The 22046-nt window shown below is 43.5% G+C and overlaps 1 protein-coding gene across 1 annotated transcript in view; it reads left to right on the forward strand.

Moving 5' to 3' along the window:
- Positions 1-22046, forward strand: part of TLR7 (toll like receptor 7) — a 30232-nt gene that overhangs the window by 4726 nt on the left and 3460 nt on the right. The window lies entirely within an intron of this gene.

Genomic DNA, 22046 nt, shown 5'->3' on the forward strand with positions numbered 1-22046 from the left:
ACAAAGCCATGTCTCTCGTATCCCAAGCAATTGTTCTTGCCACTATACCTCAGTCCTAATGAATCCACTTATGAGTCTACGAAAACCAAGTGGCAAGAGGGATTATCTCTGATGCCCACCTGGCAAAACTGCTTCTGATTTTCCAAGGCAGCAGGCAGAGCTGCTTAGCGACCATTACCTCCATAAATAACCTTTTCTCTTTTTAACTAAGTCATCCACTCCATTATTTGCATCAGGGCCTTTTTTCAAAGCATCTGACCCTTTGGACTCATCTGGTAAACTCTAATGTTTATGTGGGACCAGCCCTCAACACGAAAGAAGGTTTTTTTTTTATATGAATTTGCATATCCTGTCAAGGACTTTTTCAGAACACTTTCATTTCAAGGTAAAATGAAACTTACAGGACTAAGCAGAGAAGTGCTTCACATTTCAGTTTAAAGGGGGGGGGTAATAAAGATGTTAAAAAAAATAAAATAGAAATTTTAAAAAATTTAAAAAAGAGGGGGGAATGAAACAAAAGACAAGGTTAATTATGACACTGGGGCTTTACAATGCTAAAAATATACTATATGCGAAGGAGCTATGGAGGCTGTGTTCTATTTCCACGTGTCCTTTACAAAGAGCAGGCTCATGGTATCTGCAAATTTCTTTTTTTTATTAGTTTTTATTGGGGTTTTATTAGTTTTATCGTTGCTTTACAATGTTGTGTTAGTTTGAAAATTTCTAGTAAAGAGTTTTATTTGAAAAACGTTCATGGTTGTATCTAACTGAAAGGGTTAACATTTCAGCCTTGTTATAAAAATACTATGATGCTTGTCATTAAAGTTCTCTCTCCTTTTCCTCAAGCCAACCCTGGCTTTCAGCATGCAAGAGTGGAAACAGCCAACAGAAATTGGGGAAGCAGTGGGGTCCTGTTTGTATTCACATGCTCGCCCAAATAGAGAAACGTTAAGACGTTATACTTCCCCATGCTGGGAACACAGCATTAGCTGGACTAGAACAATTTATTTAAGGGATTTACTTAGGTTCCCAGCAGCTTTAGGAGAGTATGTATGATGCTAAGTTTCCACTCAACCTCTTTGATGTCTATGTCAGAGTCAGAGGGCAGCACTGGGGCTCAAACCTGGGGTTTCTGTACCCAGCTGTATACTTGTTCACCCACCACTCTGGATGCCACTTAAGCCTGGACTTCCTTTTAATTTCAGAAACTTAATCTTAGGAGTCCTTCAATGTTTAATTCCCTAGATTAAAATATGACACTAAACTAGGACTGCCAGATAAAATACAGGATACCCAATTAAATTTGAACTTCAGACAAACAGCAAATAATCTTTTAATATTGGCATGTCCCAACTTCCTAAATTTACCAACCCTCTACTAAACCTTAACTCCCCACCAAGGGCCCTTTCCATCTTCTTTGTTTCTATCTAAAAGGAAAAAAGAAATGCGGTGAGACTTAGAAAACCAAGTATGAGGTATCCCAGCCAATGAGAGGCCTGTCCTCCCAAGATGAATAGAAGCACTCTATCCTCTTCATCAAGTCATTTCTCTTGAGCTAACTAACCTGGGGGGGCCTGGGCCCACGACGTCACCCAGATGCGGGTAGCTCACGGGGGCCACGACTAGCTCTTCTCAAAACTGACCTAAGTGATCAAATTATTCTTATTTTCATGATCACTTTCATTTTTATCATCATGAAAAATGATTTTTAAATACCAACTCTGGACGAGATGCTGGGGACAATGCATCCTTAACTCAAGGGGTCTGCAATATCATTGGGGACCTAGCAGATAGAATCAAAGATAAATAACAATACAAGAGAGCATAATCGTATCATAATCCCTCGGGAGCTTACCATATAAAACCTGGGTGTGCCTTTACTGATCACACAGCCTCATCCCTCACTTTATAGATGAGTAAGCAGACTTATTTTTATGTAGTCAAATTTTTTGATGTTTTCTTTCAGACTCGGGGGTCGTTGCTGTTGGTGTTCGTTTGTTGTTGTCATACTTAGAATGACTTTCCCACTTCAGGATTATAAAAATATTTATCTGTGGTTTCTTCCAGTACTTTTAATGTTCAATGTCTTACATTTAAATTTTTGAGCCATTTGAAATTAATTTTGATGTAAGAAACAAGGTAAGACTACAGCTTAATTTTTTTCTAAACTTTAAGCCAGTTGCCCAACTTTATCTTAATAATTCCTTTTGCCATTGATGTGACTTTAATGTCCCATATGTGCTTTTTTTAAAAATTAATTAATTAATTTTTATTTTTGGCTGCCTTGGGTCTTTGTTGCTGCGTGCGGGCCATCTGTCTAGTTGCGGCGAGCAGGGGCTACTCTTGGTTGCGGTGCGCGGGCTTCTCATTGCGGTGGCTTCTCTTGTTGCAGAGCACGCGCTCTAGGCGTGCGGGCTTCAGTAGTTGTGGCATGTGGGCTCAGTAGTTGGGGCGCACGGGCTCTAGGCGCTCAGGCTTCAGTAGTTGTGGCTCCCGGGCTCTAGAGCGCAGGCTCAGTAGTTGTGGTGCACGGGCTTAGTTGCTCCGCAGCATGTGGGATCTTCTCGGACCGCGGCTCGAACCCATGTCCCCTGCATTGGCAGGCAGATTCTTAACCACTGCGCCACCAGGGAAGTCCCTCCCATGTGTGCTTTTACTTAACTTTGCTATCTCCTCCTTTTCACTGATGTACTGGTACTATGCCATTGTAGGCAATGCAGCGTTTATGATGCATTTATAGATCGAGAAGAGAAATCCTCCCCTTGTTACTTTTTCATTCAGAAGTTACCTGACTATTCTCACCAGGGGTCTTAACCCAGTCAGATCCAATGCCTCATTTTTATGAGAGATATCTGGTCACGTACCCTTTACTATCCAGAGGAGATGACATTTATGGATAACATAACCCTAATCTTTGTGATAAATGAAAAATGCCCAGCTGTGACCTCTAGCCCTAATAACCATCTCTTTCTCTTCATCTATTTACTTCTTCTTTGCATCTTCCAGGGTCCTGACAGAAAACAAGTGGCACACTCAGAGTCAGAAATTGATGAGTTTAGCAAAGTGACTATTCATGACAGTGTGGACAGGATTTAGGGAAATCCCCAACCGTGGTGCAGCGTTTCAAGGGTTGAGTCTTCACAACCCCAGGCTTAAAGTGGCAAGGCGGAGGAACAGTTAGTGGAATTCAGGAAGAGTGGCCATGAGGGGAGCGTCCCCTGACAAGAGCATTGTTGCAGGGTGGCACCCAGCCCACAGCATTGGAGAGGGAGGGAGCCCAGGGGTAAATACTCTGACCTTTCTCCCCATTGGCCAGACCCAACCGGAAGTCTGCCAGCTAGTGATGAAGTTTGTACAGCTCAGCCTCTTGGGACACAGAGCCGGGTGGGAAGGCATGGAGAGTGGATTTGAGGGGCAAATGCATAGCCAGCAGCCTACTAGGTAAGGCATCGTTGTACCCTGCCCGTCTACCACCTGCTTCGTTCCCAAGCGTTTCACGTCAATTTTCTTCCCAAGTATTTCATATTTTTGTTGCTGTTTTGCATGGAATCTCTCCTGTTGTCCATCTGGATTAGTTATTGTTTATATGTGAGAAAGCTATTGATTTTTACATATTGTTTGCGTGACAAAGTGGTTTGCTAAGAGGGCATTTGATTTTTGCTTGTGTGACTATCACTTACATGGTATGTGACCTGAGGAAAGTCCAGTATCTTTTCTGCATTAATTCCATTATTTGTTTAAAAAAGAAAGGATAATAAGATATTTACTTCATTTTTTTAGTATTTGATGAGATCATACATATTAGGCAGTTAAAACAGTGTCTGGTTCATAATAAACTCTCAGTAAAGATCACTTATTATTGTATCTAATAGGTTTTCAGCTGATCTGGGACACTATTGACTTTTCAATTCAGTAGATTAACCCTGATGGCTGATGGCTGTCAGCTGTGTTTCTTGTGGCACACTTGGCAATTTTCAAATTCTCTCCGGGGTGACTAGGCGGACTAAAGACCTTTAAACGTAACTACTGATATTTTGACTCTACCTCCAAAAGGCGCCAATAATCAGTTCAGAAGGGAGCGATTCTCCCGGGAAGCCCACTTTGAGAAGCAGGTTTTACATGACCCTGGACTGCGAGTGCAGCTGCCCTCGTTTCATTGAAGCGAGGGAACCACCTGGAAGCTCTGCCCCTGCTTGGAAACCAGAGTCCCTTTCAGCTGGGCCTAAGACAGAATGAGGGAAATTTAGACGTGTCTCTAAGATACTTGTGGAACAGTGGTTCTCAATCTGGGGCACTTCTGCCCCCCAGGGGATATTTTGCAATGTCTGGAGATATCTGTGATTGTCAAGGGGCAGTGCTACTGGCGTCTAGTGGGTTCAAGTCAGGGGTGCTGCTAAACATCTTACGATGCCACAAAGAATTATCTCACCAAAAATGGCAGTAGTGCTGAGGTGGAGAAACTCCTAGAAAAAAGGAGATCGATCAACCAGGTTGCTTGGACTTAGACATGACATTGCCCCGATTGTGGTGGTAGAAATAAGAGGAACCTGCTGCTTCTGCAGACCTCATGCCTGAGATGGCTTAAATAGTCACGCTCCTCCCCTCAACCCCCTAACCTTGTCTTTGCACTTGGAAACTCCACGGCTGGCAGCCTGGAGTCTCTGTGACTCTAGGTTTCCTGCAGCCCATCTCTTCACTTCAGAAGACTCCAGACCTCGAATCACTCCATGCAACCAAGAAAGGTATTTTCAACACTGGGACAAACTCAGATCATTTAAATAACTAGATCTATGAGCCATTCTTAGAGAGAGGGGAGGGGAGGAGAGGGAACCCAAATCATATGCAAAAGAAAAATTTCTTTTAGAATCTAATGAGTTTTGGTAGTCTCAAATGTCATTTCTTCGAAGATAAAGTCAGACTTTTGAATAATGTTAGAAATGGTTTTCTGGAGTGTGTCTCTAGTCTAGATAACTTTCAGGAAGTAAATACTATTAATAGGTGTTTTCAGCAGCATGTATTAGAGCCATGCTCCCAGCACGCTTTGAAGCTTCAGTACTTTGCTATCTCTGAAATGTAAAGTTTGGTGTTTTCTCTTTACCTTAGTTGATGCTATTGGGTCCATCTCAGGCTGATCTTGACACCTCTCATGCTCTGCTCTCTTCAGCCAGACCTCTCTGTTTCATTTTGGAAGAAGACTAAAAATGGTAAGGACAGCTAAGAGATCCCTAAAAAGTGTTATCTGTCATTTTTTGTGGGAAGAACTGAAACCGGCTGGCAAGAGAGATGTTGAAGTATCTGTACTTCGGTTATTTGCTGAGGAAAACTTCTTCCATGATCTTTCACAATCAAGATTACTCATGGGGGTCTTTTGTAATTTCAGATTAATCAATACTTGCTCTGTGCAACTTCCGACGGGAGTTACTGCGTCCCGCCCTGAGGAGGAGCGGTCGTTTGAATTGGGGAAATAGCTTCTATGGGTCTAACTTTCTTCACCTCACCTTTTTGGCTTTAACGCCGTAGAAATCACTGAAGTTCCTTTCTGCCTTTTCTAGCATTTGGTGGCGTCTGAACGAGTATGTGTGTGTAGCAGCGGGGGAGGCGGGCAGGACGGGGAATACAGGAGCCTGGGCTCGCGTATGGCCAAAGAAACCAGAAGCGGACAGTAGGTAAAGCAGGTGGGGCAACGAGACCTTAGTATAGGACTGGGCTCAGTTCCAAATACAGCAGAGACACATGGGGATTTATAGGCCAGGAGCAGAGTGGGGGTCAGTGGTTGGAAAATTACTAAGAGGAAACATCAGGGTTAGGGGGCGTTCTGGCTGGACCGACCTGACAGGGCTCTTGCTGAAAGCGGGCCGGGGAGATGGGGTATCACCTGGGGGATGGTACGGATGAGAGGCTTGATCAGATAGCAAGGATGATCAGATATCGTGGTGAGGGATTCTTGCTAAACTGACCTAACAGGATTCTTGCTAAAACTGGCCACACGGACACAGAAGCCCCCAAATCAAGGCCTAGTGACTTAGAGGAGCCTGACTAAAGTTTAGTCGAGGAGAGGGTCTGTCAGTGCTGGCTCTCCCAGTCACTAGCTGGGGGACCTTGGGCGTATCACCTAAGCCCTCTGAAGCTCAACTTTTTTTGGCTATAAAATGATCATCACTGCACCTCTCCAGTTGCCTTGCAGGGCCATTGCAGGGGCTCAGATAACAAAATATATGTTCAAATCCTTTGCAAGTGCTGTGCGTTATTAGGTATGCCCAAAGTTCTTCACAAAAAGACATCAGTGACCTTTTCTTGAAATGATTTTGTCACCCCAATTAGACACAATGGAGTGCCTGCACCAGGAACCCACTCTAACTTCTGGATCTGAATGTTGGCGCCTGGGCTCATTTCGTGTCTGAGGTCTAATGAAGGGTTAACCACAGGGCACTATGTTGCAAAGGAAGCAACCGCTTTAAGTTTCATTTCCTAGAAACTCAGATGTCTATTTTGAGGCAAACCCATGCCCGCATCTGCCTTTGCCCCTTGAGGGATGGCATGATATGATTGATCGTAATAAAGGCAGGTCACATTTATTGACCACTTACTACAAACTGAGCATTCATGCTAAGGGCTGGATGTCTCTGTGTCGATTTCACCCTCCAAGCAGCCTTGTGAGGCACAGATGAGGGAGCTGGGGCTTCAAGAGGGTAAGAGCTTGTGGTCTTGGCTGGGCAGCTCGACTCTGGTAGCGAGACCCCTCTGCTCTACCTCGACCAAGCCGGCCCGGCACACACTTCCACCCGGGACACAGTCAGTCACCGTGGGCTTCAATTATGATAATTTACTCCTGAAAAACAATTGGGACATCTTTTATAAGGAAAGAGATGAAAACAACTTTTAAAAGAAGAAATAGAAAAGGCCAAACAGCATAGGAAAATCTTATGAATCAAATCAATCTTATGAATACTTATAGGTCAGACCCTTTGATATGGAAACTCCACTTCTAGAAACTCTTAAAGAAACAATCAGGGATGTCGCAAACAATTTGTGAAGATAGTCTATGCAGCATGGCAAAGAGAATATCTCATGTCCAGTGTTGGGAAGGGGTTAATTAGTTGTGGTCCACCCATTAAGTGGAATGTTATGTAACCATCAAATCATATTTCTTAAAAGAATAGTGAATGACATAAGAAAATACTCATGATATAATGGTAAATGGAAAAAGCAAGCTAGAAATTAAGTATCGTATATTCCTGATGTTTTTAATGCACATACTAGACACTTACTAAATGTTGGTTAATCTGTGATGACGGTTTGCCTGAGTAAATGGGTTACCTATTTTTCTTAATAGTTTCACAAGAGAGCCCTGCGTTCTAACCATTTGACAGTTGAGAAATCAGAGGCTCAGGAGGGAAAGTGATTCACCGAAGTCAGAGAGCGCTCAGGTGGCAGAATAAGGATTGACAATCAAACCTCTCCACTGACGAAGCCCCCGCTAGTACTGAACTGCTTCTCACTGTGTGAAATAGATGCAGGAAGGGGGAGATGAGTGTTAGAGGGAACATGCCAAAACAACAGTAGTTAACTGTAGCAAAGTTCTTCATCGCCGAAGAGATAGTAAGGAATTCGTATACTAAATTAATCAAAATTGATGGTTTAAAAGTAGGGAAGATGGTGTTGAAATTTAAAACAGTCATTACAGATGAGCCAACCAGTGTCTTTGCACCCCAAGAATAGATCATTTATATCTCTGAAGCCCACCAAAGTTTAGGCCTGGGATGGCAAGTGATGGCCGTGGGTCATATCCAGCCTGCCACCTGTTTTTGTATAGCCCACAGACTAAGAATTTTTTTTAATCTCTTTAAATGATTGAAAAACTCAAAGGAAGATACTATTTTGTGGCCCATAAAAGTTATATTAAAGTCAAATTTTTGTGCCCACGATAGCTTTATTGTTTGTGTATTTGTTTACATATTGTCTATAACGGCTTTTGCCCTGCAGGGACAAATGTGAGTAGTTGTGACAGAGACCATGTGGCCTGCAAAACAAAATATTTACTGACTGGCCCATTACAAAAAAAGTGTGCCAATTGTGATTTATGTAAAAAGGGGGATAGGGTATAATGTCAAGTAAGATTTAATATCTTACGGTCTTTGGTGCCTGTTGAGATGCATAGTAGCTGTTGAGTTCCTAATTTATGTAAGACTACTTTATATCATTTTACTCTTTTATTTTGAAAGCTAGGTCTGTTGGGCTAAAACGGTAGAAGGGAAATGATAAAAAGTCTCTTTATTTAAGTAAGTGGGTTATATCCTTGTACTTAATTTTTTGGTTGTTATATAATGAAACTTTGATGTCCATGGTAATTACACTTTACAGAGGTTAGCCTATAATTAGGAGTATTTCAAAAGTTGCGAAAAGGGGATATTTGGTCATAAGTCTTTTAGGGAAATTCCCAGTGGAGGCTGGCCTATAAAACAATAGCACATAACTTCCCTTATTCTCTGCCCTCCGTTAGCCCCTCAGGTGATGTATACAATGCACATCTAGTTCTCAAACAGTTCAGTGTCATGGCAACATGACAAAAGGTTAGTGAATGCAAATTCAAGGGTTTCCCACAATTGCTGCCCACTCCTTGCCTCTTGCAGGTTTCTTTCTCCTGATTCTCCAGTTGGCCGTCACCTCTGGTTCAACGCAGCCCATCCAATTGCGGGATCCCCACCGCGCCATGACATCCTTTTTGCTTCCATAGCTTGGTTTCGGTGACTCCCTCCACCAGAACTGCATATTCCAACACTTCCTTTTCAACTCAGGCAACTTGGCTTTTTTTCTGCTCTGTGATCTTGAAAATAAATGGGAGGAGTAGCTGAGGGCACCTAGCTGTTGTCCCCTGAAGTCTGGCTCATAGCAGCCCGCAGGGGTTGTCTGGTATGTTGGCCTTCAGACTGGCTACTGGGTAGATGAGAGGAGGATGGAGAAGGATTTTGCTGCAAGTTATTAAATCTAACCAGATCACAGCCATGCAGAATTATATAATAAAGACCGGAAGGGGAATACCGATGCAATCCAGAAAGGTGAGAGGTTCTACCTGCCACCAGGTAATCACACCCAACTTCCTCTTCCTGGAGGGCTCTGTCCACCTTCCCCTCTCTTCTACCCCCAGCCCCTCGTGCCGGCTGCTCACCCTTAGCTGATAACCCAGCTTCCTGCTTCCCCGAGCGCACCAGACAATTGGAAGAGCAGTTGGAAGGGATGGCCCACCAGCTCCCCTCTGCTTGTGTGCCCGCCTAGAGCTTCTGCATCCACCCGTCCTGCCTGACCTCCGGTCAAGTTACCCAGCATCGCGTGGCAGATCACCCCAAAAGCCACTGGCTTGATACCACCACTGTCCTGGAGTGTTACGTGTGGCGGGCCCACGGGTTGACTGGGTTCACCGAGGCGGCTCTGGCGCTGGGTGTGTCCCCCACTTGCAGTCGGTGTCTGGGGCTGGACTCGCCCCCGCACAGGTCTGGTGCCTGGATGGGGAGACTCCAGAGCTGCGGGCTGCCACTGTCTCCACGTGGTCTCTCCAGTATGGCAGCTGTGCTGTCCCCGGGCTTCTTCCGAGGCTGGTGGCTCAGAGCTCCAGTTCAAGTGGAGAGAGAGACGACGAGATCGGGAGAGAAGGAGCGCTTGGTGAGGTGGAAACTCTCCCACCTTTTCTGTCCCAGCCTGGCAAGTCCTGCAACATCGCTTCTTCGGCTGCCCTCCTCCAGATACGGAAAAAAGCCTGCCCAGGTTCAAAGGAAGATGCAAATAGGTGAACCAGTTTGCAGACTCTTATACTAAGGGTGGAATTTTCATAATCCTTGCCAAAGCCAGTCTCCCCGCTAGTGCGCTGGGCCACCTCCCTGCTTTCCTCCCCGGGCTCAACGCGCCCGCACCCTCCCCTGTCTCTCCTGCATCTTCATCGGCGTTATTATTAATGATGGGGGTTTTGGGAAGTTTTTTCCCACTCTCACCAGCATTACAACACGCTGTTCTGCTTCCCATCCTCAAATATATCTTCTTGACCCTCTTGGCCCCGGGAACTACCACCAGTATCTTTGTTCCCAGAAATGTTTGCCGCCTCCAGCTCCTGCCCTCACATTCTTCCAAGAACTTGGAAGTCATATTTGCTTTGGCTTCACCTTCAGAATCTATCCAGTATCTGGCAAGTTCTTACCACCTCCACCCCTGCCAGCTGGGGCTTTTGCTTGAATTACCATAATAGCCTCTTGACTGGTCTCCACGCTTCCCCTCGTTGTCTCTTTCAACACAGCAACCAGCGTGACCCTTCTCCTTGTTGGGATGGCCGACTAGGCCCTGTAGGCATCCTTGGCGTGGGCCTGGGGCCCCTCCCTCTTTGTTTTTCGTTTTTTAAATTTATTTATCTATTTTTGGCTGTGTTGGGTCTTTGTTGCTGCGTGGGCTTTCTCTAGTTGCGGCGAGCAGGGGCTACTCTTTGTTGCCGTGTGCAGGCTTCTCATTGCGGTGGCTTCTCTTGTTGTGGAGCACGGGCTCTAGGCGCGCGGGCTTCAGGAGTTGTGGCTCGTGGGCTCAGTAGTTGTGCCTCGCAGGCTCTAGAGCGCAGGCTCAGTAGTTGTGGCGCACGGGCTTAGTTGCTCCACGGCATGTGGGATCTTCCCGGCGCAGGGCTCAAACCTGTGTCCCCTGTGTTGGCAAGCAGATTCTTTTTTTGCCTTTTTTTTTTTTTTTAACATCTTTATTGGAGTATGATTGCTTTACAATGTTGTGTTAGTTTCTGCTGTATAACAAAGTGAATCAGCTATATGCATACGTATATCCCCATATCCCCTCCCTCTTGCGTCTCCCTCCCACACTCCCTATCCCACCCCTCTAGGTGGTCGTAAAGCACCAAGCTGATCTCCCTGTGCTATGCAGCTGTTTTCCACTAGCTAGCTATTTTACATTTGGTAGTGTATATATGAAGATATACAGATTGCCAACAAACACATGAAAAGATGCTCAACATCACTAATTATTAGGGAAATGCACATCAAAACTACAGTGAGCTATCACCTGACACCGGTCAGAAAGGCCATCATCAAAAAATCTACAAACAATAAATGCTGGAGAGGGTGTGGAGAATAGGGAACCCTCTTGCACTGTTGGTGGGAATGTAAATTGATACAGCCACTATGGAGAACAGTATGGAGGTTCCTTAAAAAGAGAACCACCATATGACCCAGCAATCCCACTACTGGGTATATACCCTGAGAAAACCATAATTCAAAAAGAGTCATGTACCACAATGTTCACTGCAGCTCTATTTACAATAGGCAGGTGGATTCTTAACCACTGCGCCACCAGTGAAGCCCTGCTTAGACCGTTTTGAAAGAACAGCAGCCTGAGGTTCTGGGGGGCTAGGAAGGAGCATTGAGGTCAGTTAGCTCAGTCGCCATAGTGTGTAGATGAGAAAGTCAAGGTTTAGGAGAATTCAGTCAGTAGGTGTTCATCAGAGCGGTTGACTTTCTTTAAGTTTAATTTTTATTTATTTTTTATTGAAGTATAGTTGATTTACAATATTGTGTTAGTTTCAGGTGTACAGCGGAGTGATTCGGTTATACATACATACATATGTGTGTGTGTATCTATATTCTTTTTTTCATTCTATTCCATTGTAGGTTATTACAGAATATTGAGTAGAGTTCCCTGTGCTCTACAGTAGGTCCTTGTTGTTTATCTATTTTATATATAGTAGTGTGTATATGTTGATCCGCTGCTCCCAATTTATCCCTCCTCTCTTTCCCAAACAAACCATAAGTTTGTTTCCTATGTCTGTGAGTCTGTTTCTATTTTGTAAATAAGTTCATTTGTATCATTTTTTTTAGATTCTACATATATCATATGATATTTGTCTTACTTCACTTACTGTGATAATCTCTAGGCTGACTCCTGATCTGACTTTGAGTTCACAGGAGCTAAGCCCCAGAATACATAAACATGAGAAGTCAGACTAATCCTGGTCTTCCTCTAACTTGTTGCAAAACTCAAACCACTGAAACTCAGTTCCTCCCTCCTGCCATCTGTCCTTCTGTCTCCTCAGATTGCATCCATGTCAGGAGCTTGCAAAGTCTTGAAGCTAAAAACAGTCAGCAAAGCACAAAGTTAGACTCATCTAAGTCCATGTGTTTTCCTATTAGGAGTCATAGCTCTACAACCGTAGACATTCTAGCAGGAATCTAAAATGGATCTCACATCAGGAGAATACACTTTTGAATACAGTCCTGCCACAAAAATGAGGCATCTAAGGGGACACGTGTCGCCTCTTCAAAGGGTTGTGTATTCAAGCTTCTGTTTGAAGGGTGGGCAGGCAGCATTACCTTTAGGCCTGACTAGCCCCCATCCCACAAACTCTTCTTTCTCCCCTGCCGTGGATTTCCCTGAAGGCAGAGAGTTCTCTGCTTGGGAATATACACGGCTTCTGAGACGCAGCAGTGGAGGAATTTGGTTCCTAATTGGGCAGGAATGGTGTGTAACTCATTATCATTCCCCTACGGCCTCTAACATAGTGCCTTGCATGGAGGAGAGTCCCAGTAATGTTTGTTGAATGACTACATGAGCATATACTTCTTTATTATGAAGCTAAAGCTCAGCCTGCCTTTAAATTTATAAATTCATAAACTATGCTAACATAGCATTACTGGGCACGAATGCACTCATAAGAAATATATGATCCGAAAAGTCTCTTTTTTCCCCTCGAGTTGGTCCCAGTCAAATCATAAATGTCTTTTCTTAATATTTGGACATTTTCTTATGAAAACTCCAAATAGCACAATATCAAAACATTAGACAGCCAAGAACCCTTTAACTGAAAAGGAAATTAACCAAGATGCAGGTATGCATCATACCAAGTGGAACAGTATGGAAGCTAATTGATCAAAATGGAGTTTGAATCTTGGTTTGAAAATGCCTCTCTGATCTCTGTTTTCTGATCAGTGAAATGGGAATATTTATGTCTCTTCAACTTCATTGTCAGGGCTCAGTGATGTGATATAAACAATGTATCTATTTTGGCATCTGACACATGATAAATACCTGATAAATGGCAGTTGTTATTAAAAAAACAAACACAAATGATTGTCTGATGATGGTTCAACGTGAATTCTACATTTTCCATTTTAACAAAAAGAGATGATTTACTGAGAGAACAGAACACCTGTGCATACAGAATCAAATATTCCCATTTTTACCATAATTAGCTCACTAATTGAGCATCCAAATTTACCCAGTGTATTTGCGTGTGTAATTAGCTACGATTCATGACTAAAGCCGGGCCTATTATGGTGTATTATGCTGTTTTACAAATCAAATTCCTGAAAGACTTATGTTTTGGGCAATCACTGCCAAAAAAGCAAAAAAACAAAATAACGTGGATTATTTGTATGAAGTGGAAAAAAAAAGAGACCTGGCGTTATGCTGAACGAACGCTTACATTTAAAAATAGCATTAGTTGAAGCGAAGGTCCTAGCTTCAGTCTGAAGCAGGTAGTTCCCCATGGTTTGAAAGGAGAAATTTCCACGGGAATAAAGGAATATTTCACATTTTGAAGTCATCTTCTCAAGAATATCTTTTCGTTCAGAAGCCTCAAAGGTATTATTTCTCTGTAATAACAAATTTAGAAAGGCTTTGTTCATTGACTCAGTCCCGTCCTGGCTGTGTCTGTTCCCAGGAGAGACAGATGAGCTCTGTGCTCTCACTAGGGTTTCGGGCTCAAGGGGGCAGAACTTCTGAGAAAACAGATTGCCTAGAGTTCTTCTGCGGGTCTGCTTCCCACAGCCTCCCTCTGACTCCATCCCCTTTTCTTCTGTGGCTCTCTTTCCATTTCAACCCTTCTTTTAGAGGCCCCCAACCCTCCTGGTCTCTCCTCGTCCCCTTGTCAAAAATCTGATCTTTGGAAAGACTTTACTATTTATGATCATTGAGCCTTCCGTGGGATTTTAAGAATGTTCAAAGCCTTGATTTACTCAGCAGACACTTATCTTGCGCTCAGGAGGTGGCAGGCGTCATCATCACCAGTAAAGACAAACAAGGCCGTGAACCTCAGAGAGTTTAGCACCTAGAGGGAGAGATGGGTCAGTTGATACCAAGACTCCTGGAAAGGTAGGCTAGCAGGATGGCTGAGGGCCGGCTCTGTATCTGAGTTGCCCGGACCTCACGGCAGGCAGGTTCTCTAGCCTCTGCATCTCGCTGTCCTCATTGTAAATGTACCTATTTCTCGGGATGAGGGTGAAATAATTGGCTAAACGCTATTGGTTGAAATTAGTGGCACATGAATGGACTTAGAGGGTTACAGGTAATACGACTTCTTCTCATATTTGGCAGACTTGGCCTGAATTTGCTTAGAGCTAATTCCATGTGCAAGTGGAAGGTTTTGTCTAGACCAGGGGCCTGAAAACTATGGGCCGTGGACCAAATCTGTCCCACCACCTGATTTTGTGAGGTAAGAATGGTTCTGACCACCTTAATTCGTTGTGTTCTAAATAGTTATTTAAGTAGCCACATAACAGCCTCAATTTGGTCTGCAATATTGGCTGTCTGGCCCTTTACAGAAAAAGTTTGCCAAGCCCTGGTCCTGACCAACACTGTCTAATAGAGCTTTCTACAATGATGGAAAATGTTCCGTATCTGCGTGCTCGAATACGGTAGCCATGAGCCTGATGTGACTTTGAGCCCTTGAAATATGGTTAGTGTGACTGAGGAACTGAATTTGAAAATTGCACTTAATTTTAATTCATTTAAATTTAAACAACCGCATGACTGGTGGCTGTCACATTGGCCAGAGCAGCTTTAGACCCTTTGAGTCTAAAGATTCTGTGTTCTCTCAGTGTTCTTCTCTCTGAATTTAATCAACTTCCCAGAGGCTGTCTGAGTCAAGAGGAAGGCAACACTCTTAATCAGATTTTTTGGGCCCTGGACTGGCGTTCACTGTCTGCTAGAAAATGCTTAATGGAAAGTGCTCGAAAAATGCATGAGAGCATACACTTACTTCCTCTTAAAGCCGTATCCGTGACATCTGCTGTCGTTTAGGGTGAGGCAGTTGGCTTTTTCAACCCCACAAGGCCCCAAATTAAGGAAGTCTTAATCATCTTTAGAGTTCAGGCTGCAGGCAGAGAAAACCTCACTTAGCAAAGCTATATTTCCTTCCATCCCTGCTAGGCTAACTTCAGCCCTAGGTCATTTCTCTCATAAGATTGCCTAGAACAAGAAGAAGTCATCAACACATGCCATCGTTATGAATATTGTCAAACCATTTCCCCTAAGAGTAAAGTTGCAGTTGGCATTCTGGGGATGTCATGTACAGCATGGTGACTATAGTTCATAATATTATACTGCATATTTAAAAGTTGCTAAGACAGTAGATCTTAAAAGTTCTCATCACAAGAAAAAAATTGTAACTATGTGCAGTGATGCACGGTAACTAAACTTACTGTGGTGATCATTTCACGATATATACACATATTAAATCATTATGTTGTACACCTAAAACTAATACAATGCTATATGTCAATTATATTTCAATAAGACCGGAAAAACAAGAGTCACAGTTGGCAGGTATTCTGCCTTCCAAGATAGCATAGGTGAGAGTTGTATCAAGTGTTTTTGTGACAGCATAACATGGGTCACTAGTTTTTTAGTTTCCAATAAAAAAGTGAGTCTTTCTTTCTTTTTAAATTAATTTTATTGAAGTATAGTTGATTTACAATGTTGTGTTAATTTCCGCTGTACAGCACAGTGACTCAGTTATACATATATGTATATGTTCTTTATCATATTCTTTTCCATTATGGTGTATTACAGGATACTGAATACAGTTCCCCATGCTCTACAGTAGGACCTTGTTGTTTATCCATCCTATATATATTAGTTTGCATCTGCTAATCCCAAACTCCCAATCCATCTCTCCCCCACGCCCCCCTTGCCAACCACAAGTCTGTTCTCTGTATCTGTGAGTCTGTTTCTGTTTCATAGATACGTACATAGATATGTACATTTGTGTCATTCTAAATTCTACGCCACTAAAATTAGGTTTGCATTCATGCAATAGAAATTCCAGTTAACACTGGCTGAGCATAACAATCTTGTGATTTCTCATAAACTCCTAGAAGTCAGCAGTTCAGAGCTTTTGTTTCCACTCTGCTCTATGAGGTCATGCAAGGATCTAGATACTCTGGATCATCTACCTTGTTGCTTCACCAACCCTAGCACGTTTTCCTCATTTGCATCATTCCAGGATGGTGGCTACAATATCCATATTACAAGAAGCCAGATGGAAGTAGACAGGAGGAAGGGGAAGAGTCTCACTGTTTAAGGATATGTCCCAGAAATTACACATCTCACTTCCTCTCCCATCACATTGGCTTTAACTTAGTCATATGGTCATAGCTGCAAGGGAGTCTGGGAAATGTAATCTTTTTTCAGAGTGGCATATGCCCAACTCTAAATGGAGATTCAATCACTATGAGATGAAAGAAAGGGGAAAAATATATAGATATAGAACAATCTCTGGAGCCTCTGAGAATAATAAAAGGAATTGGGAGTATCAGAAAATACTCCTGGAATAAGAATAACATACAGTTAATCTACACAAATGCAAGTGGCAGCATCTCATCTGGAAAGAACTAATGGTGTTCCACATTCTATTTTATTTTATTTTTCATTTATTTTTTAATTTTTGGCTGCGTTGGGTCTTTGTTGCTCCGCGTGAGCTTTCTCGAGTTGCAGTGAGCAGGGGCTACTCTTCATTGTGGTGCACGGGCTTCTCATTGCGGTGGCTTCTCTTGTTGCGGAGCATGGGCTCTAGGCGAGTGGGCTCAGTAGTTGTGGCTCACGGGCTCTAGAGCGCAGGCTCAGTAGTTGTGGCGCACGGGCTTAGTTGCTCCACGGCATGTGGGATCTTCCCGGACCAGGGCTCGAACCCGTGTCCCCTGCACTGGCGGGTGGATTCTTAACCACTGTGCCACCAGGGAAGTCCTTCACATTCTATTTTAAATCTGTATATTTTTTCCCTTCTCCACTAGGCTTTGAGCTCTTTAAGGACAGAGATTCTGTGTCTGCTGCCCCTAGTAGGTATCCAGTAAATATTTGTCAAATGAAAGAATGAATGAGTCAGTAGAATTCTGATATATTTTTAAATAAATTCTTTCTCACCAGATACTTGGTACAGTTTCAGGCTAAAGAACTGTTGGGGAATTTTCCAGTCCAAGTCCATTGTCTTGATCTAGGAAGGTTGTCTGGGTCCTTGGTAGCCCATATTGTTATTTCTGTGTCCATCATCCTCTTGTAGGGGATCTTCTCCTGAGCACAGTGCCCACCTCTGAAGGGTACACAGAGAGTGAACTACGAAGGCAGGGCAGGACCCAGTTGGTCCAACCTCCATCTGGAGTTCTTTTCACAACCTCACATGTAATCAATGGAGTAGGAGATGAGAGGAGAAAGCAACTGCTTCTGTCTGGGTTGATCCCAGAAAGCTTCTTGAAGAAGATAGGTTTGAACTGGGCATTATAAAAGCAGAGCTTCCTAAACCTTTCCCCCCAAGGAACCCCAGGGCAAATAGAAGAGGCAGAATGTGACCCCTGAGGAGGCTGGGGGTGTAGCCTGAAGGAACCTACTCCAAGGAGAAATTTCTTTTAACTATTTTGCTCTGTTTCACTATTCATTCATGTATGCATTCATTCTTTCATTCGTGTATTTAGCAAGCATAATGCAGCATTAAGTGCCAGACATTGTCTTTTATGAAGACACACAAGACCCTGCTCTCTTGAAGCTTACATTTTCAGGCAGAATAGATATAAAACAAATAAACACATAAACCAGAAACACATAAATGATCAACAAGATAATTTCTGATGGTGCTTAAGGCTATGAAAGAAATAAAGCAGAGTAGTCTAGTACAGAGTACATATACCTCTCTGTGCCTCAGTTGACGCATCTGTAAAATGGAGATAATAATAGAGGTCTACAGTTCCAAAACCCCCTAACTGAAAGCTTTGTCCTAATTCAGTTGATGGCAAACACGACTTGATCTGAACTCATTTGGAAGTGCATCGTGACCTGAACCGAATGATGTAGTAGTAGTAGTAGTAGTTGTTGTTGTTCTTCTTCTTTTTTTAAAATACCACTTAGAGTGGACAGTCCTGTGCTTCACTGCGCAAATTTTTGTGTGTTTGATTATGAGATGCTACCCCAGACTCCAGTTGGAGTATTACATAATACGAGGTACATGCATCATATTACCTTCTACAATCTGAAAAATTCTGGGTTCCAAAACACATCTAGGTCCAAAGGCTGTGGATAAGGGATTGAAGACCTCATGCAGTTATTATGAGGATTAAATGAGTTAATATATGTAAAGCACTGAAACCGTTGCCCAGCATATGGTAAATGCTACCTAAGTTACTTACTGTTCCTGCCTTTATCACTATTATTACATGGGAGGGTATTTAGAAAAGTTGCTTAGAGACGGCCTCTCTGAGGATGTGTCATTTAAGCAGACACCCAAGGGATGAGAACGACCTGGCTGTGGGAAGAGGAAGAGCAAGATAACTTCAGGAAGAGGGAACAGCAAGTGCCAAGACTGGCTCAAGTGCAGAACAGAAAACAGGCCGGATGTCTGGTATGTGGTCAAAGAAGGGGAAAGTTGGTTCAAGGTCAGAGTGGTAGGCTGGAGTCAGAACATGCACGATATAAACAATGGTAAAGACTTTGGACTTCATTCAAAATGTGATAAGAAATCGTTGTAGTTGATCTGATTCGTGTTTATAAAGACTGCTCTGATGCTCTTGATGGATGAATTGTGGAGGAGGAGGGGAGTTAGGGAGACCAGGTTGGAGGCCAGTGTGTAGTACAGGTGAGACCTCATGGCAAAGTGGAGTAGGGTTGGGGTAGCAGACAAGGAGAAAAGTGGACAGGTGTGAGAAAAAGTTTAGAAATAAGGGAGAAAAAGACTTTCTGATTAATTTTGCATTCGTTGTAATTTATAATATGTCCATGTATAGCGGCTGCGAATGTCACAGCCAGGGTCTCCAGTGTGTTAAGGTCAGTGGTTTGCTGGACCCAGCTCCTACAGGCTTGCCAGAGCAATTCTGCACATCTCTCTCCAACTCTGCGTTCAGGGACATCACACTGGCAGCTTGAAATTGACCATGATGGGGGTATTTACACTACGGGCATTGGCAAACGCTACAAATCAGGACTTAACAAATCAGAAATTGGGGGTGCAGGAGAGAAAGCTGGTTGTTAAACATTTACCAGCACACCACTGTTATTTTTTTCTATAACTAGCTTCCTTTCTCTTAGAGCCTTCATTTCCCCCTAATCAAAAAATATTTGAACTAGGCATTTCCTGGAAAACTCAGCTTGATGAATGCTGTCTCAGTCACTTCATGTTTTTAACTCAATTCAGGGGTCCTTCTGCTGCTTTCCCAGGGTCTCATCTGGGTTCGTGGGAATGGGATCGGAAGAGGGCACCTGGTTCATGATTTGTCTTTGTCCTTTATCCATTTAGTCCCCGCCTGGACCTCCCTGGTCCTTAATATCACTCTTAGCAGCATTACTTATTGCCTTTTGATAGTGGGATTCATGAACCCATCATGTCTTCCGACAGACGCATAGCTGAGGATGGGTTCAGGGTCTGGGATCCTGTTACAGGGACCATACAAATAGCTCACTGTACTTCTCCCCTTTCCCTCTTCTAAAGCCCTTCCCCCCCATCTTGACTTAATCCCTCTTCCCTGAGTGGTGGACGCTTTTCCTAAATCTTTGAGTAAGATTGATGCCCAAGGAAGATATACTATTTAGCTAAGGGCTTCCCATACTCCCGGCCTTTGCCATATCTTCCCAGGGATCTGAGTGCTCCAGATTGAGAAGTACAGCCTTAAAAGGTAACCAGAATTCTGGTGGGTGGAAATGGTAGGGAAGAGTACTCCAGGTGGAGGGACTTGCAGGTCAGGGAACTGCAAGTTGGTCTTGGGCTTAGTGATTAGAGAAGCTGGTAGGGGAGTTGTATGAGGTCAACCTAGACAAGGAGATGGAGCCAAATTATGGAAGACTTTGGACACCATGATAAAAAGTTAGGGCTCATTCGGTAAAGAAGAAAGAAGAAAAAGAAAACCATTTAAAGATTTCAGAGCAATATCATCTGATTACTGCTTGGGAAGCTTGATGGATAGGTGGATTGGAGGAGTGAGAGCTTGGGGACAAGGGTGAGGCTTTGGAGCGGACCAAGGATGGGATAATCTCACCTGAGATTGTATCAGCTAAAATGGCAAAGCAAGGAGGACGTCAAGAAGGACAACAAAGGAGGTCAACTGGACTCAGTGAATGGTTTTTTTTTTAAATAAATTTATTTATTTATTTTTGACTGTGTTGGGTCTTCGTTTCTATGCGAGGGCTTTCTCCAGTTGCAGCGAGCGGGGGCCGCTCTTCATAGCAGTGCGCGGGCCTCTCACTATCGTGGCCTCTCTTGTTGCGGAGCACAGGCTCCAGACGCGCAGGCTCAGCAGTTGTGGCTCACGGGCTTAGTTGCTCCGCGGCATGTGGGATCTTCCCGGACCAGGGCTCGAACCCGTGTCCCCTGCATTGGCAGGCAGATTCTCAACCACTGCGCCACCAGGGAAGCCCACAGTGAATGGTTTTAATCATGGAGAGGAGACAGAGTGGTGAAAGAAAAAGAAGAAAAAGACAGTATTGTACCTCTAATTCCAACACACTTTAGGCATGTAAAGATATGTGAAGAAGCTCTTTGAGATCCTTCTTAACCATCTTGCATTAGAGAACAAGAAAGCTGAGGGGAAATTTTGCTTATTTACCCTCTATTGGAGGAATTAAGGGAAGTAGGCACTTGGTTTATTAGATATCAGTATGACTGGTTGATTCAGTCAATTGGGAGGACAGAAGCATTAATGGAGCTGAAAGTCTGCTGTAGAGACACAGGCTGGATCATTCCATGGATAAACACCGGTTAAATGAAAACCAGTGTTCTGGAGGAAAATACTGCTAGAAGTCCTGAAACTGGAGAACAAGTCTGTGGTTAAACCACCCTCTCTGCAGGGCAAGCTCGAGTTAATATGATGGTTAGTAAAGCTCTTCAAGTGTGTCCCATGTTCGCTTTTAAGGGCTTTCTCCCCAGGGTGCAAGTGTCTCTCATGCTAAACCTGGATGCCCAAGAATCGCCGTTAAGAGTAGGTTCCCACATGTCCCAGTTGGCCCGAGGGAGTCTTAGTTTATGCCTGCAGTCTTGGCATAAGTTATTAACAGCCCCTCCCCTTTCATTCCCGTGAGTATCCTGTCTGATCAATCGGGGGTCACCCAGGCAGTGCCCTGACTCTCTACCCTCCCCTTTCCAAATTTGTGTAATGTAAACCCAATGTGTAGGGAAAACGTTCATCCCCAAATCATCTCGGAGATGATTTCCAAAAACAGTCCAAGAGGAAAGCCCGGCTTATAGATAGTAGTGCCAAAATGGCGGGAGTTGTACGACCTTAGACAAGTCAGTTAATACTGCTGAGCTGTGTCTTAATCTGTAAAATGGGGGTAATGGATCACCTTTGTTTCTCTCCTTAGAATATTAAGAGGCTCGAGTCTTGTGAAGGACTCTTCTAATGTGGACCAGAGCAGGCCTAACAAACAAACATTAACTGCACTAAAGTTTTTCTTCCCAGATGTAGCTGCATTTTAACACTCCTTCACCGCCCCACACCCCTCTCAAATTTCAGACTTTGGCAGCTAATTGATGGCTCTTCCATTGCAGCATTCTAAATAACAGTGAATAGGAAAACACTGCTTCTCCCAACTTAAAAGCTATAATACTGAAAAGCTAAGATGCTAAGAGCTAAATATGTAACTAAGTTTTTTATGAACCTCAGTAATTGACAACTACAGTCATGGGGTGGAGGTCGGGGTGCTGTTTAGACCACTGAGAACCATCAACCCGGACTGTTTAGTTTCAAATGTAGCAAAAGAGAGGCAGCAAACGGGAATTTTAAATTCTGATTCTTGGTGTATTTTAGAAGGGCGATTTG

Source organism: Balaenoptera ricei, chromosome X (assembly GCF_028023285.1).
Source record: "Balaenoptera ricei isolate mBalRic1 chromosome X, mBalRic1.hap2, whole genome shotgun sequence".
In the NCBI taxonomy this organism is placed as follows: domain Eukaryota; kingdom Metazoa; phylum Chordata; class Mammalia; order Artiodactyla; family Balaenopteridae; genus Balaenoptera; species Balaenoptera ricei.